Source organism: Choloepus didactylus, chromosome 3 (genome assembly GCF_015220235.1).
Source record: "Choloepus didactylus isolate mChoDid1 chromosome 3, mChoDid1.pri, whole genome shotgun sequence".
Taxonomy (NCBI): Eukaryota; Metazoa; Chordata; class Mammalia; order Pilosa; family Megalonychidae; genus Choloepus; species Choloepus didactylus.
Genome location: NC_051309.1, coordinates 222,790,931 through 222,805,302, shown reverse-complemented (window position 1 = coordinate 222,805,302; position 14,372 = coordinate 222,790,931). Strand labels below are relative to the sequence as shown.

The 14,372-nt window shown below is 36.1% G+C and overlaps 1 protein-coding gene across 6 annotated transcripts in view; it reads left to right on the top strand.

The window, feature by feature from the left end:
• The window catches only part of NSD3 (nuclear receptor binding SET domain protein 3), a 140,996-nt gene that overhangs the window by 21,030 nt on the left and 105,594 nt on the right, over positions 1 to 14,372 (top strand). The window contains exons 2-3 of one of the 6 annotated variants that reach the window (XM_037831386.1): positions 599 to 699; positions 3,047 to 3,143. The exons of 4 other annotated variants lie outside the window; for them this stretch is intronic. The gene's annotated coding sequence lies outside the window, so the exon portion shown is untranslated. The remainder of the gene's footprint in view (positions 1 to 598; positions 700 to 3,046; positions 3,144 to 14,372) is intronic. One more of the 6 variants, XM_037831384.1, reaches the window with a different exon arrangement.

The following is a 14,372-nucleotide window of genomic DNA, read 5'->3' as shown; positions in this document are numbered from 1 at the left end:
TTATGTACTTATAATTTGGTTTTGTAAGATATCAAGAACGGCCCTTCTAATAATCCAGGTCATCTGGAAGCTCTAATATTAAAAGCCAAGAAAGCTCTTTACTGAAACTCTTTTAGGTGGTGGTTTACTGTAGGTGCGACTCCAGGTTTCCCAAGATTGGAAATGTCTGAGGTCCCCTGCATCTTTTCCCTGTCCTTGCAGCCCCAGCTTTCAACCCTGGGTATTTCCCTATGTCGTCATCCATTTATCCTTTTTTGTCAGCAGGAACTCTTACCTTGTTTACCTTTTATCTCTAGTACCCAGGACTTGACATAAAATAGACACTCAGTATGAGATGAATGAATGAATCTTACCAAGAGCAATTTCTGAGCCTCATCTCCAGCACTTTCTTTTTCTTTTCCTTTTCTCTCTCTCTCTAGTAATAATGTAAGCTAACATTGCAGAGACCATATCTGAGTTTTTATCCCTATAACTTTAGTGCTTAGCCCAATATCTGGTAATAATAGGTGCTCAATAAATGTTTGTTTTATTAGGGAAGCCTGTATGGCTTGGGGTGGGGACAACATGGCTGTAACTTTTGGTCTCCTTCCCATTGTAGCAGCAGCAGAATGGGAAGGAAGGAGGAGCTCGAATGAACCTCGGCCCAACCTTGTCTCGCCTACAGAGGGCAATTAACAGCAGCTGGTATCCAGAATTAATGTAATAAAGCATTTTACTATTATTTGTTACACAAATGTTTTGAGATCATGTTCATTTGCACGCACACATCCTATATGTCAAGATGGCCTTATAATGTATTAAGTGCTATGGTAGAAGTACAAGTAGAATGCTACGTACTGTGCCAGCAGAAGAGGGTACTTGACCTGGCTTCATAGGGTATGTGATCTGTGTGGGGTGGTTGGAAAAAACCTTGTCAAGGATTTTTTTTTTTTTTTTTTTTTTAATTCAGTGTTAGCTTTGTCGAGTATTTTAACTCGTCTGATTAGAATCTTAAAAGATGAATAGAAGAGGTAAAAGAAAATGCTACAGTTGTGAAGGGCAAGGTGGGAAGGCTGCAGCATTAGGAGAGGAGGCTGGAGAAGTAGGTAGGGACCAGATCATGAAAGGCTTTGGGATTTTATCCTAAGGCACTGGACAGCCATGGGAAGTTATTAAATTTGAAGATTTTTTTGTTTGTCTTCTTTTTAATATCAGTGCTGTGGAGTATGGATTGGACGTAGACAAAATTGAAAGTAGGAAGAACAGTTAGGAAGCTACTGCTCTATCCAGATGAGAAAGGATAACATAAAGCCAGTGAACGTAGAACTGGACAGATTTGGAAGAAAGTTGTAGAGTAGAATCCAGCTTTGTTTTCATTTATCTTCTCCCAGTCTAGGAGCTTGTCTTTTCACTTATTTGTGTTGTCTTTTGGCAAACAGCTTTATAAATTAATATTGTTGATTTTGTCTGTCATTTCCTTTATGTTTTGTACCCTTTGTATGTTGTTTAAGAAATCCTTCCCCACCTTGAGTTCATAAAAACCTCCTGTTTTTGTTTTTCCTAAAAGTCTTAAAGTTTTACTCTATATTTGGTCTTCAGTCTACCTGGGATTGGTATACTATATGGTGAGGATCTAATGTTTTTTTCTGTATAGATAAGCAGTTGTCCCAGTACCATTCATTGAATCCTTTACCCTTACCTCACTATCTGCAGTGCTGATCTTGACAAATGCCAAGTTCCCATATAGGTTTGGGTCTGTATCTAGGCTCTAACTCCTGTTTCATTTTTTATCCCTCTGTGATTGCATCATTTTTTAATTATTGCAACTTAATATAATAAGTGAAAAGCTTTTTTTTTTTTTTAAATAAAAGCACATTTAACATGTGTGCGCAACCAGTAGTTCTTTGAATGGGTGTCGTAGACTTCATTGTGAGAAAAGTACCTAAATGCTTCCTTAATTTTTTTTAGAGCATTCTTATTTATTTTTTACTGAGCTATAATTCACATACCATAAACTTCACCCTTTTAAAAGCGTACAATTGAGTGACTTTTAGTATGTTCACAGGGCTGTGCGACCATCACCACTATCCAATTCCAAAACTGTTTCATCACCCCAAAAACAAACCCTGAACCCATTAGCAGTTAGCCACCATTCTTTGTTCTTCTGTAGTCCCTGATAACCACTAATCTTTCTGTCTCATTGGGTTTGCTGGCTCTGGACATTTCATACAAATAGAATCATATTTCGTACAAATAGCATGGCATTCTAATTAGGAATATTATTGTGTCTTGAAGAAAATATGAACAAAAAACTGTACCTTAGTTGGGAAGAAGAAGAAAAAATCACCAGTATTTATTTCTGTTTTACTTCTATTGTTCAGGTACAAAATTCATATTTGAAAATGTTTCTCCCTCATTTGTTGAAAAGACTGGCCAATCTTATGCTTTTGCTTAGTTTTTTAATGAGTAAATATATGTGGTGAGTCTTGATCTAGAAGGCTAATCTCTGTTGACTTATCTTGAGTTATTATGAAGTAAGACTACTATGATTTGAATACACGTTGTCAGTAATTGTGTAAAAATTGCTTTTTATCTTGGTGGATAAGTAAAGTCACATGAAAATATAAAGGAATTTATTCTCTCCTGAATTGTTTATTTTTTAAAGCAAGTAGAGTTTCCAGTTTAAGCCAGAAATTAGTCAGCAGCCTCGAGTTTTCTTGAAAAAGCTACCTTGGAAAGTACCTTTAAGTCAAGATACCCAGATAAGATACTAATATTGAACATTTATATTGCTTACTAAAGTGCTCTAAGCCCTTTATGTCATTTGGAGAGTTGATGTTTTATTAGTATAATTGCTGAAAGAATAGTGGAGAAAAGGAAGTGTTTTCCCGTAAATCGTAGCCATAAACTTCCAGAGTCAGCCTCAACCAGAATAGTGGTAAACCTCTTTAAATGATTCAGAAGTTTGACTTGCAGCCTTTTCAAATGTCATAGTTTTGATATCTTTACATTTCTAATTTTAAAAAAAGTCTTTAGGGAAACTAAAATATATTATGTCTTGTTTTAGATTCCCAGTTGCAGATTCCCCATACAGTGGGTTGGTTTAACAACAGTAATTCAATGGTTCCCTGCTTCAGAGGCCAGAAGGCTTGCTTCCTCCCAGGGTTGGTATCTTCCAGCTGGCCAGCAACCTTTGGGGATATTTGGCTTTTCCCTCGCATGGCAATGCACATGGCACTAGCATCTCCTTTCTTTTCTGGGTTCCGTTGACTTCCAGCTTCTGGTTGCTCCATGTCGTTCCTTTGCTTATACGGACTTAAGCCATATATGGTTTAAGGCCCACCCTCATTCAGTTTAGATACATCATGGCTTATAACATCTTCAAAGATCCTGTTTACAGATAAGTTCACACCCACAGGACCTGAACATGCCTTTTGTGGGAGGACATGATTCAATCCCCAACAGTTACCTATAGAGCTAATATGTAATGGCCTTAACATTTGATAATTCCAAGCATTTTCTTTACCATGGGAGTTTAACAAAACTGTTTGAGAGAGATGCCCAGATTTCAGCCAGAAATAGATTACCTTTTTGTATAGCTATACCTACAAAGTGCTTTATTTTGTTTTTGGATAAAATAGTAAATCTTATAATCCGATATGGTATTTATTTCCTCAAAGGACAAGAGGCTCTAAAGACAATTGAAACAACCACATCTGTTTGTAATTTTGTTTGCATTTCCTTAAAAAGTTTTTTAAGCAGGATCCATTTTGTTTGAAAGGTTGATATTGAGTTGTACAGTCACTGGACCAAATTTGGTTGTTTTTTGTTTGTAACAAGAGCAGCCTGCTAGATTAGATGCAATCTGATTCTAGCTGCTGTTGGTGAATAAAAGGTAAACGTGGTTCATTTCCTTTTTGATGCTAGAAAGCCTTGGTTATGTTCTTAGAACCAGGTGGTTGGCTTGCTTCCCCACCCCCATTTTTTGGTTTGTTTGCTTGTGAGGTTAAAATGTGATTAGAAAGGACCAGTGGCTTGCAAAGGAAAAATACCATTGATTTTTTTAGTGTGAATTGCTTCCTGTCCAGAAGGTAGCTTTGAGTTTTGCATTTATTCATATTTAACATCAGTTTGTTTTTGCTGACTTTTAAAGGTGCATATTTGTGCTGTTTGAAAATATTTATCTCCTAATTATTTCCAGAAAGAATGAGTGGGCTATGGTTTTGAAATAGATGTAATAAAACAAGATAATATACCTCTGGCTATCATTTATTAACAGTATACACTTATTACATTACATTTTATTACACTAAAAATTAAGTAATTTTTAAACTATGGAAGCCAAAATGAGATATACAGAATTTATAGTTTATAGTCAAAGGACGACTCTGATGATATAATTAGATCAAAATATGAATAGAACACAGCACCAAAAAGAATGAGGTCTTTTTAAAAATACTGGCATTAAGGGAGTTTTGCATTCTTATAGGTTAAACATGTTTTCTCAAGTTTTTATTTTATAGAGGTTCTAGCAAACTCGTGTGCTGAAAGTTAATGGACCATACTCTTTAAGGAATTAACTTTTCCTCCCCTATTTTCTTCTTGGTGTAAATTTTGGAAAAAAAAATAGTAAAATGAAAATCTTCTTTGAGCATGTCACCTAGAGATATTTTATCATTAAATCTGAGTCATATTCTGAAGAGGTGTGTTTTTTTGGGGGGGCGGTATGTGAGTATGTATTAGGTTGATTTTGAAGACAGAATCTGATTTTCAAACATTAAGTGATCATGCAGTTAGAAATCAGTGAATATGTATGATAGCTTTCTCTTTTTACACCTCAAAGAATGCGTATTTAAACTTGCCTATAAGTGCTGCATTTGGATTTTTAGCTTTAAAACAAAATAACTCTAATTTTCCAGCATTTTGTCTTAAAAAAATTTTATTTTACAATGTTCTTGCTGCCGAAATTGCCAAACAGTAAAAACACCAGGTTTTAAAGAACTAGCATGGCTGGTTCCTTACTGTAGACTGTCTGCATGCACCCCATTGCTGTTACTGTGGAGACACTTACAGACTATGGATTAATCATAAACCTTGAGAAATGCTTCTTGCAGCAGTTCACATAAAGAAACATCTGGATCCCTTGTTTATCCTGGGGTAAAGAAAGACTACCTTCTTTCTCTATGTTGTGGAAATTACATTATATTGCATTATTTTTCTAGCTCTAAAAATTCTAACATGGATTCTAAGCTTTGTTTCTTAGTATGGTTGATTCTGTTTACCATAATAGCTTTGGAAAATAAAGATTGATGTTCATATCAATTCAGTTAACTATGGCTGTGAAATTATATTTTGGGAGCTTCTACATTCTGAATTTCATATCAGAATTAAATACTGTATTAATAACAATAGGGTTTTAAATATGTTTATATAGGAGTTTTTTGACACTTTTTGGTGTTAACCAGGAAGTGTATTTACTTTGTGCCTGTCTCTTAGGACTTTAAGCCTTGCAGGGAAGTCTAGCCCTGTTTTTATATTTCCTTGCAGTCTCCATGGGAAGATCCTCAACAACTCTTTAAAGCATTTCATTCATATGTTTATGTGGTTCAGCTTAAAAGATTCATTAAGCTCCTCCTATGAGCCTTAGCTTTGGGTGCTGAGAGCATATATATGAGTAAAATTACTTCCTGCTCTTAAGAAAACTCACATAAACAGAATGTTTCATGATTAATTCTGAGATAGAGGGTGCATAGGGTATCTTAGGAACACAGGAAAGTTACTCAGACTAGTTTAGTGTAAGTGACTATTTCTTGGAAATGACTTTCTGAACTCAAAAGATGGTTAAGAGTCAAGAAAAAAAAACTGTAAAAGACCATATTAGGCATAGGAGATAACATTAGGAAGGTGCCATAGTATGAATCATAACATGGATGTAATTACCAGTAATTTAACATTACTAGAGTACAGGGTTGGAGAGGTAGGTAGGGACTTTGCTTGGAGGGCCTTATGTGCTCTGTCCTGCAGAGTTTTCTTGGACTTTTTCTAGGCGATGGGGAACTATTGAAAGATTTTAATCAGGAAAGCGATGTAGTTAGGTTTACCAGTTAAGCCATCCAGAGATATGTCTAAGGGGTAGTTGGGTCCGAAAACAGAAATAGGCTATTTATGAGACATTTTAGGGCCACTGTTTTTTTTTCTAATGCAAAATATACAACCAGTGGCACACAGTATCATCATATAGTCGTGCATTTATCACCACAATTTTCAAACATTTTCATTACTCCAAAATAAAATAAAAAAAAGAACACCATCCTATACCTCTTATCCCCCCTATTATTTATAAATATTTTTGTCATTATTTTATTACTCATCTGCCCATACACTGGTTAAAGGGAGTGTCAGTCACCAGGTTTTCACAATCACACAGTGTGCTGGTTTGAATGTATTATGTCCCCCAGTAAAAGCCATATTCTTTGATGCAATCTTGTGAGACAGACATATTAGTGGGGATTAAGTTGGAACGTTTGGATTAGGTCGTTTGCATGGAAATGCACCCCACCCAACTGTAGGTGATAACTGATGAGATGTTTCCATGGAGGCGTGACCCCACCCATTCAGGGTGGGCCTTGATCAGTGGAGCCATATAAATGAGCTGATGGGCAGAGGGAATTCAGTGCAGCTGTGACTGACATTTTGAAGAGGAGCTACAGCCAAGAGGGACACTTTGAAGAAAGCACAGGAGCTGCAGATGAGAGACAGTTTGAAGATGGCTGTTGAAGGCAGACTCTTGCTCCAGAGAAGGTGAGAGAGGACAGGTATCCCAAGTGCAACTACGAGTGACATTTTTGAGGAACTGCAGCCTAGAGAGGAACATCCTGGGAGAAAGCCATTTTGAAACCAGAACTATGGGGCAGATACCAGCCACGTGCCTTCCCAGCTAACAGAGGTTTTCCAGACACTACTGGCCATCCTCCAGTGAAGGTACCCGATTGCTGATGTGTTACCTTGGACACTTGATGGCCTTAAGACTGTAACTGTGTAACCAAATAAACCCCCTTTGTAAAAGCCAATCCATCCCTGGTGTTTTGCATTCCGGCAGCATTAGCAAACTAGAACACAGAGTCACACGATAAAAGCTATATAGTTATACGATTATCATCAAGAGTCAAGTCTACTGGATTACCATTCAACTGCTTCAGGTATTTCCTTCTAGCTATTCTAATACACTGGACACTAAAAGTCATACCTGTATAATGCCTGAGAACAACCCCCTGAATGACCTCTTGATTCTGTTTGAGATCTCTCAACCACTGAAACTTTATTTAGTTTCATTTCTCTTCCCCTTTTTGGTCAAGAAGGCATTCTCAATCCCGTGATGCCGGGGCCAGGCTCATCCCTGAGAGTCATCATGTCCCACATTGCCTGCGAGTCATGTAGGACTCTTCTTGATTCCAGAAGGCCAAAATAGTGATATCAATTTGAGGAATTTTAAGTAGAATAAAGTTTTCTTATTGAGAAAAGTCTGATTTTTTTTTTTTTTTTTTTTTTAAGTTTCTGTGGCTTTATTTGCTAGATTGGGGATGTTCCCAGGACAGAGACATTCACTCTTTCTTTTCTCTCTCTTTTAATTTTTATTCTAGTAACATATATGTGACCTAAAAAAGACTGCTGTTTAAATATAGAAAAATAAGTATATACATGTAATTCTATGAAGTAGAATCCAGCAATATACAGGTTCTACCATAGAGAATTGTTCTTTTTATGAATTACTTAAATTATATATTTAACACATCATGACAACTTAATTGATAATTTATAGCCTCTAGCTGTTCATCTAAAATGAATGATGTGCTTTCTTAATTTTTTTTTTTTTTACTAAAGATTGATTTAAGGATTCTATGAATTATTCCATTCTTCCTCCCCCCATGAATATGTTGGTAAATAAATAAGAGTCCTAAAGCTTTGGTTGATAATTTCAACTTTTTTTCCCTTTAAAATTATTAGTGGACAGTGAATGACATTGAGAAAAAAAGTATTCATTCCTTCATTTATCACTGCTGTTTTTTAACCTAGAAACATTTATCAGAAGAAAAATTTGACAGAAATTATTGTTTTCTTGTGATGGTTTCATTTACTTGGAAGGCCGGATTAGAATGGGTAGAAGACTAACATCATTATTCTCCCACAAAATTGTTAACTCTGGGGAGTGGGAGTAAGGAGCTAGGAAGTGAGGGTTTTTTTTGTTTTTGTTTTTGTTTGTTTTGTTGCTATTTATTTTGCATAGTTAAGAATTGTGGAAAATGAGCTTACTTATTAATTATTAAGAGCCAGTGCTTTGGAACACAGTGCTTATGTTTGAATCCTCCATTTAGTAGATGTGTGACTATGGGTAAGTTACCTAATCATGTTGGCTTTGATTTCCGTTTGTAAAATGGGGATAGTACTTGTTCTTCCTTGAAAGAATATTATGAGAAATAAAATAACAATTGTAAAGTGTTTAGAATTGTATTGATGCATAGTAAGCCCTTAGATGTTAGCCATTATGACTTTAGTAAAAAGAAAAATTTAAAACATACCATCTTTATCAGGGATCTGTTAAGGACAAAGGTGTGGGAATTTTTGGTGACCTATACCAGGGTAGTTTTAAAAGCAATGGGTGAAAGCACTTAACTTCCACATCCTACCTGTCTTTCCTGGACTAGATGTCTCCTTGCGTCTCATTGTTTTTTCTCCTCAAGTGTCTGTTATAATTGCAGTGGTAACACAATTTAGGTTTTAGTCACCTACTGTTTCACATTGTTTACAATTTGTGAATATTTGTCTTGTCTTACTAGACAGATCCTAAGTCCCTTTAGGTCAGGGATCATGTTGGTCACAAGTTCTATGTGCCCAACATTGCACTGAATGATAATAACAGCCAGCAGTAATCGAGTTGTTCTAACTATAGTCCAGGCACGGTGCTAAGTACTGATTATGGATTAATTCTTAACTCTCATGTCAACCTTATATGAGGTAGTTAATTCTATGTACCCATAGTTTCTGGATAAGGAAACTGAGGTTTAGGGAGATTGAATAAATTGCCTAAAGTCACCTTGGAACTGGACTTTGAACCTAGCAGTTTGATTCTGAGTCTCTGCTCTCTTAGATAGCCTCCTAATTCAGTAAGGTCTTAACCATTTTATCAGTTGGTGTGTCTGCTGTTTGAAGGCTGGCTGTCAGATACCAATAGACATAAAAATCATCATGTAAAAGAAATTAGTTATAGTTATATATCTTTTTTCTTTTTTTTTTTTTGAATTATCAAAACTACTTTCTTGATTGCATTATTGTATCAGTCGGAGGCATGATGTGGGGAGAAAAACACGCACATGACCCTATTCACTCTTAGGCTTTCTAGAAAATATAGCAATGTGGACAATTTGGCTTAGTTGGTCAGAATATTTTGCCAAAATTTAATGCAGGCACTAGCCACTTTAGGAATCAGCAGCTTTTAATTTTCGGCACTTCTTCCATGCACCAGTCAAATTATTTGCTTTTATTTTTTCCCAACTTTTTATTTTTAAGAATTGCAAACCTTCAGAAGGGTTGAAAGCATATTACAGTCAACACCTAGATTAACCCTTTGTTAATCTTTTGCCTCATTTGCTTTATTCTAGATATATGTACTTTTTAGTCCTGAACCATTTGAAAGTAACATTTTGCCTTTAAATATTTCAGCATGGATCTCCAAAAATAAGGACTGTCTCATATAAACACATTACTATTATCAAGCCCCTGAAAATTAATAACAGCTCCATTGCTTAATAGCCAGTCCATATTTAAATGCCCCCAGTAGTCTCCAGAATGTCTTTTTTATCTGTGTATGTGTGTTTAAATCTCAGATTCAATCAGAGTTCATGCATTACATTGGATCTTTAAATCTTTTTTGTTTCTTACAATCTAAAATCTAGTCTTCCCACTTTTGTTTGTTTTGTTTTATGACAGTTTATTGAAGAGCCCAGGCCAGTTCTCTTAGAGAATGTCCAACATTCTGGATTTATATGATCATTTCCTCATTTTGAGATTCAGTTTAAGCAGTGGGAACAGTACTTCAGAGATGGGTTAATTTGTCAAATCATGAGGCAGGTAATGCCCAGTGGTCCCAGTATTAGTAATGCCATGCTTAACCACTTGTTGATATAACCACTTACATATTTCTGTTTGTATACTAAGTTGTCTGTGGGGTAACAAATATTTAAGCTATCATTTCATTTGTCTCATTTTTGCTCTAAAATCCCCCTTAGTGGGTTCCCATTTCCTAGAGAGGAATGTTCTTGATACAAGCCCTTTGTTAGATATATGTTTTGCATATAACAAATATATAACAAATATAACAAAGATATATATTTGTTAGATAACTTGTTTTGCATATAATTGCTTTTTTGATTTTTAAATATGTCTTTTGAAGAGAAAAAAAGTTTCTAATTTTGAAGCTCATTTTATCAGTCATTTTCTTTTATAGTTTAGGTATTTGTATTTAAGAAATCTTTGCCTGACCAAGTGTTATAAAGATTTTCTCCTGTGTTTCCTTCTAGAAGTTTTATAGTTTTGGCCTTTATATTTAGGTTTAGGAACTATTGTTAGTTAATTTTTGTGTACAATATAAAGCAGTAGTTGAGGTTTCACTTTTTTCCTCATACAGATGTTCAGTTGTTCCACCCCCACTTGTTGAAAATACTATCTTTTTCCAGTGAATTACCTTGACACCTTTGTGGAAGCTCAGTTGATCACATAACTATGAATGTCAGTGTTGTTTTCATGTTTTGAGCAAAATACATTTTTACCAAATGGGGTTAGTAGGAGAGTTAAGTTACATTGAAGGCTAATATCCTCCAGAAATTTGTTGAGTAAATGGCAATGTACTCGTTTTGAGAACAGGGACTCTTTTCATTCATTTATTAATTGAACATTATTGAATGTCCAGCACTGAATAAGACATATATGGTTCCTGCCCTTATACAACATGAAGTCAGTGAGGGAGACAGACAGTAAGAAGCCAAACACATATTTGTATAATTACAAATTATGGTCAGTGCTGTATAGGAGGAAAAAAAAAAAAAGGCTTCATGAGGAGAATGAGTGAGGGACTTAGGAAGGACTCTGAGGGATTTTGAGCGTCCCAGGTAACTGGAGCAGCACATGTGAAAATCTTGTTTCCAAGAACAAAGTTGGCACATTTGAGAGACTGGAAAGAAGCCAGTGTGGTTAGAGTATAGTGAGTGCAGCAGAGTTGTTCACTGATTTTGGAAATGTAAGCTGAGACCTAACCATGCAGAGGCTTGCTGGGCATGATGAGCAGATTGGATTTTATTTGAGTGCAGTGGGAAGGCATTGAAGGTTTTTTCTTTTGGTTTTGCTTATTTTAGTAAACCATGTAACCATCATCCAGATCAATAAATCAAATATAACCAGCACCCAGAAACCTCCCTCCCTCCCCCTTCCCCCAGTGTTTACAACACCTTTCCATAAGAAACTACTGTTCTGATACCTACCACCATGGATTTAATTTTTTTTTTATTAAATTCAGTTTTATTGAAATACATTCACACACCATACAATCATCCATGATATACAATCCACTGTCCACAGTATGATAACATAGTTATGCGTTCATCACCACAATCTATCTCTGAACATTTTCCTTACATCAGAAAGAACCAGAACAAGAATAAAAAATAAAAGTGAAAAAAGAACACCCAAATCATCCCCCCGTCCCACCCCGTTTGTCCTTTAGTTTTTATCATGGATTTAATTTTAACCTTCCTTTGTTTTGAACCTTATATAAATGAAATCACACCGTATACTAAACAAATAGAATCATTGTGCCTGGCTTCTTTCACTTAACATGTTTTTGAGAGTCACCTATGTTGTTGTTGAGCATGGCAGTTTTTTGTGTGTGTGGTTTTTTTTGTTTTTTTGTTTGTTTGTGTTTTACTATATTATTGAGGGATTTTGAGGGGATAGTGACATGATTGGGTTTGTTTTAGAAAGGTGATTGTTATATGGGGGAATAGATTATAAGGAGTCAGTAGAAAAGGCCTAGAGACTTGAAAGGTAGCTATAAAATAGACTAGGTGAGACCTTGTGAATTGTACTAGTATGAGGAGCAGAAGAAATGGAATGAAATAGACAAATTTGAGATATATACTTTTGAGATAGATCTCAGATGGTTTACTGATAGATTGGAGAGGAGTGAGGGAAAAGTAATATATCAGATGATTCCCAGGTTTCTGGCAACTGGAGGTTCTTTTTTTTACCCCCAGATGGGGAAGGCTGGGGGAAGCACACATTTAAATAGAACAAAAACTGAGAGTTCATGATTAGATATTTTAAGATGCTTGTGAAATATGAGGAGAGGCATCAAGCAGGCATTTGAATTGTGAGTGTGGAACATTGGGAAGAAGTGAGAGGTTGGGATAGTTTGCAAATTATGAGGCAACTGTCACGTAAAGAGCACTGTTTTGGAGTTTGAAGGTCTGAGTGTTACATTTTGTTCAACTTTTATTGACCACATGACTAACGGCAAATTGTGTGATCTTTTTGAGCTCCATTCTTTCTATCTGTAAAATTATTAGGAAGTAATACTTCACTCATAGGATCAGAAAAAATATAACATATGTTAGGCAGGCCACATTTTGTAGTTATTTGGTCTAGTGGATGCTCAGAGGAGTTCATTCATGCCCATGCAGTTTCAGTTGGTAGAACCTTGAAAGGCTTCCAGGAGATTTGGTGTAATAGGGAGCATTAGAGTTGCTTGTTTGTAGGAGAATAGATATAGAAATTCGGTTTTAGGAAGCATCATCTAGCTGCTGAGCAGGAAGAAGTTAGAGGCAAGAAATAGCTAGAAAATCAGTTGTTATAGTTCAGGATAAGGTGCTGAGGGCCTGACCTGGGTCTTGATGTGGCATAGAGATGAAAGAACAAATCGGAGAGATTTCAAAGGAAGGAACTACAAGATTTGCTCAGTGACTCGTTTTATGGCTTGACAAAGAGGACAGAATCAGTCACCCATGAGCCTGAGGTTTCTAGCTGGGAAGCTAGAAAAATGGTGGAAGCAATGACAAATCTGGAGTGGTCTGAAAGGGAAGCTGAGTTAGGGAAAGGATGGTGCATTCAGTTTTGAACATAGAATTCTTAAGATCATGCAACAGTTGTCATTAGGTAATTGGATATTCGTAGGCAGTGGGATATTGTAGAAAAGAGCACAAGATTGGAAGTCAGGAGATTGATTCTTTTTCATGCTTAGTCGCTAATTAGTTTTGTGGTCTTGGGAAACTCAGCATCTCAAAGGTTCTATGTACTTATCTTAAAAAAAAAAACAAAAAAAAACAAGGTAAGCTAACACCTGCCCTGTCAGCCTTACAGGGATGTTTGTGTATCAAATAAGAATGTATATGAAAATAGTCTATGATTGGGAACTCTTACATAATTGTAAGGTGGTAATATTATTTCTTTGTCTTAGTTCAAACTAAAGTGAAACAGTTGGCTCTGGGGCTGGAGAAGAGAGAAAAGGGGTAAAATACCAAATTCTTAAAGGTTTGTGTTTGGAACTAAATCAAAAGCATCAGAAACCTCAGTCTCTGAATATATATGCCTGAAAAACCCTTTGGACTATAATTTGGGGGACTGATCTGGAAGCTGATCTTGTATATGACAGTTATGAGAACCAAAAACAGGTTGCTTCTTGTTAGATGTCAGTATTTAACATGATTTCATGTTGGAAGCCTGAATGAGAACTTTTTAATTCCACCTGTATAGTTGCTCCATCTGTGTTACAGAATTTTAAAACTGCATTATATTTGTGCTGTGAGCTATACATTTTTGCTGAGGGCCAAATTAGGTGATGTGTCAATTCTTAAGCTATGTATAGGGAAATGATTCCTATAACATTTCTCAATAGTAGCAGTATGGTATGCTGGTTAGGAGCACAGACTCTGGAAGCAGACTGCCTGTGTTCACTCCTAGCTCTGCCAGTTAATTTCCAGCCATATGCACTTGGGTAAGTTGTTTAGCCTCTCCTTGTCTCTATTTACCCACCTGTAAATGGGAATAATATTAATATCTAACTGAAGATCACTGGGAGGATTAAATGTGGTACTATGTGCAAAGTACTGAGTATGGTGCCTGATACATACAAAGCACCATTGAAGTGTTAGTAGTGGTTATTATAGAAGAGCTAGCTGTTATTTTGGCAGAGACCAAGGAATAAAGTACATGCCAAAAGAAACAAATTCTTGGTGTGAGGGAAGTGGAGGTGGTATCCTGGTAAAAATCAGGGGCTTTAGAGTCAGACATGCTTGGATTCAAATCCTTGTTCTGCCACTTCTTTGCTTTGTGGTTTAAGCAGGTCACAA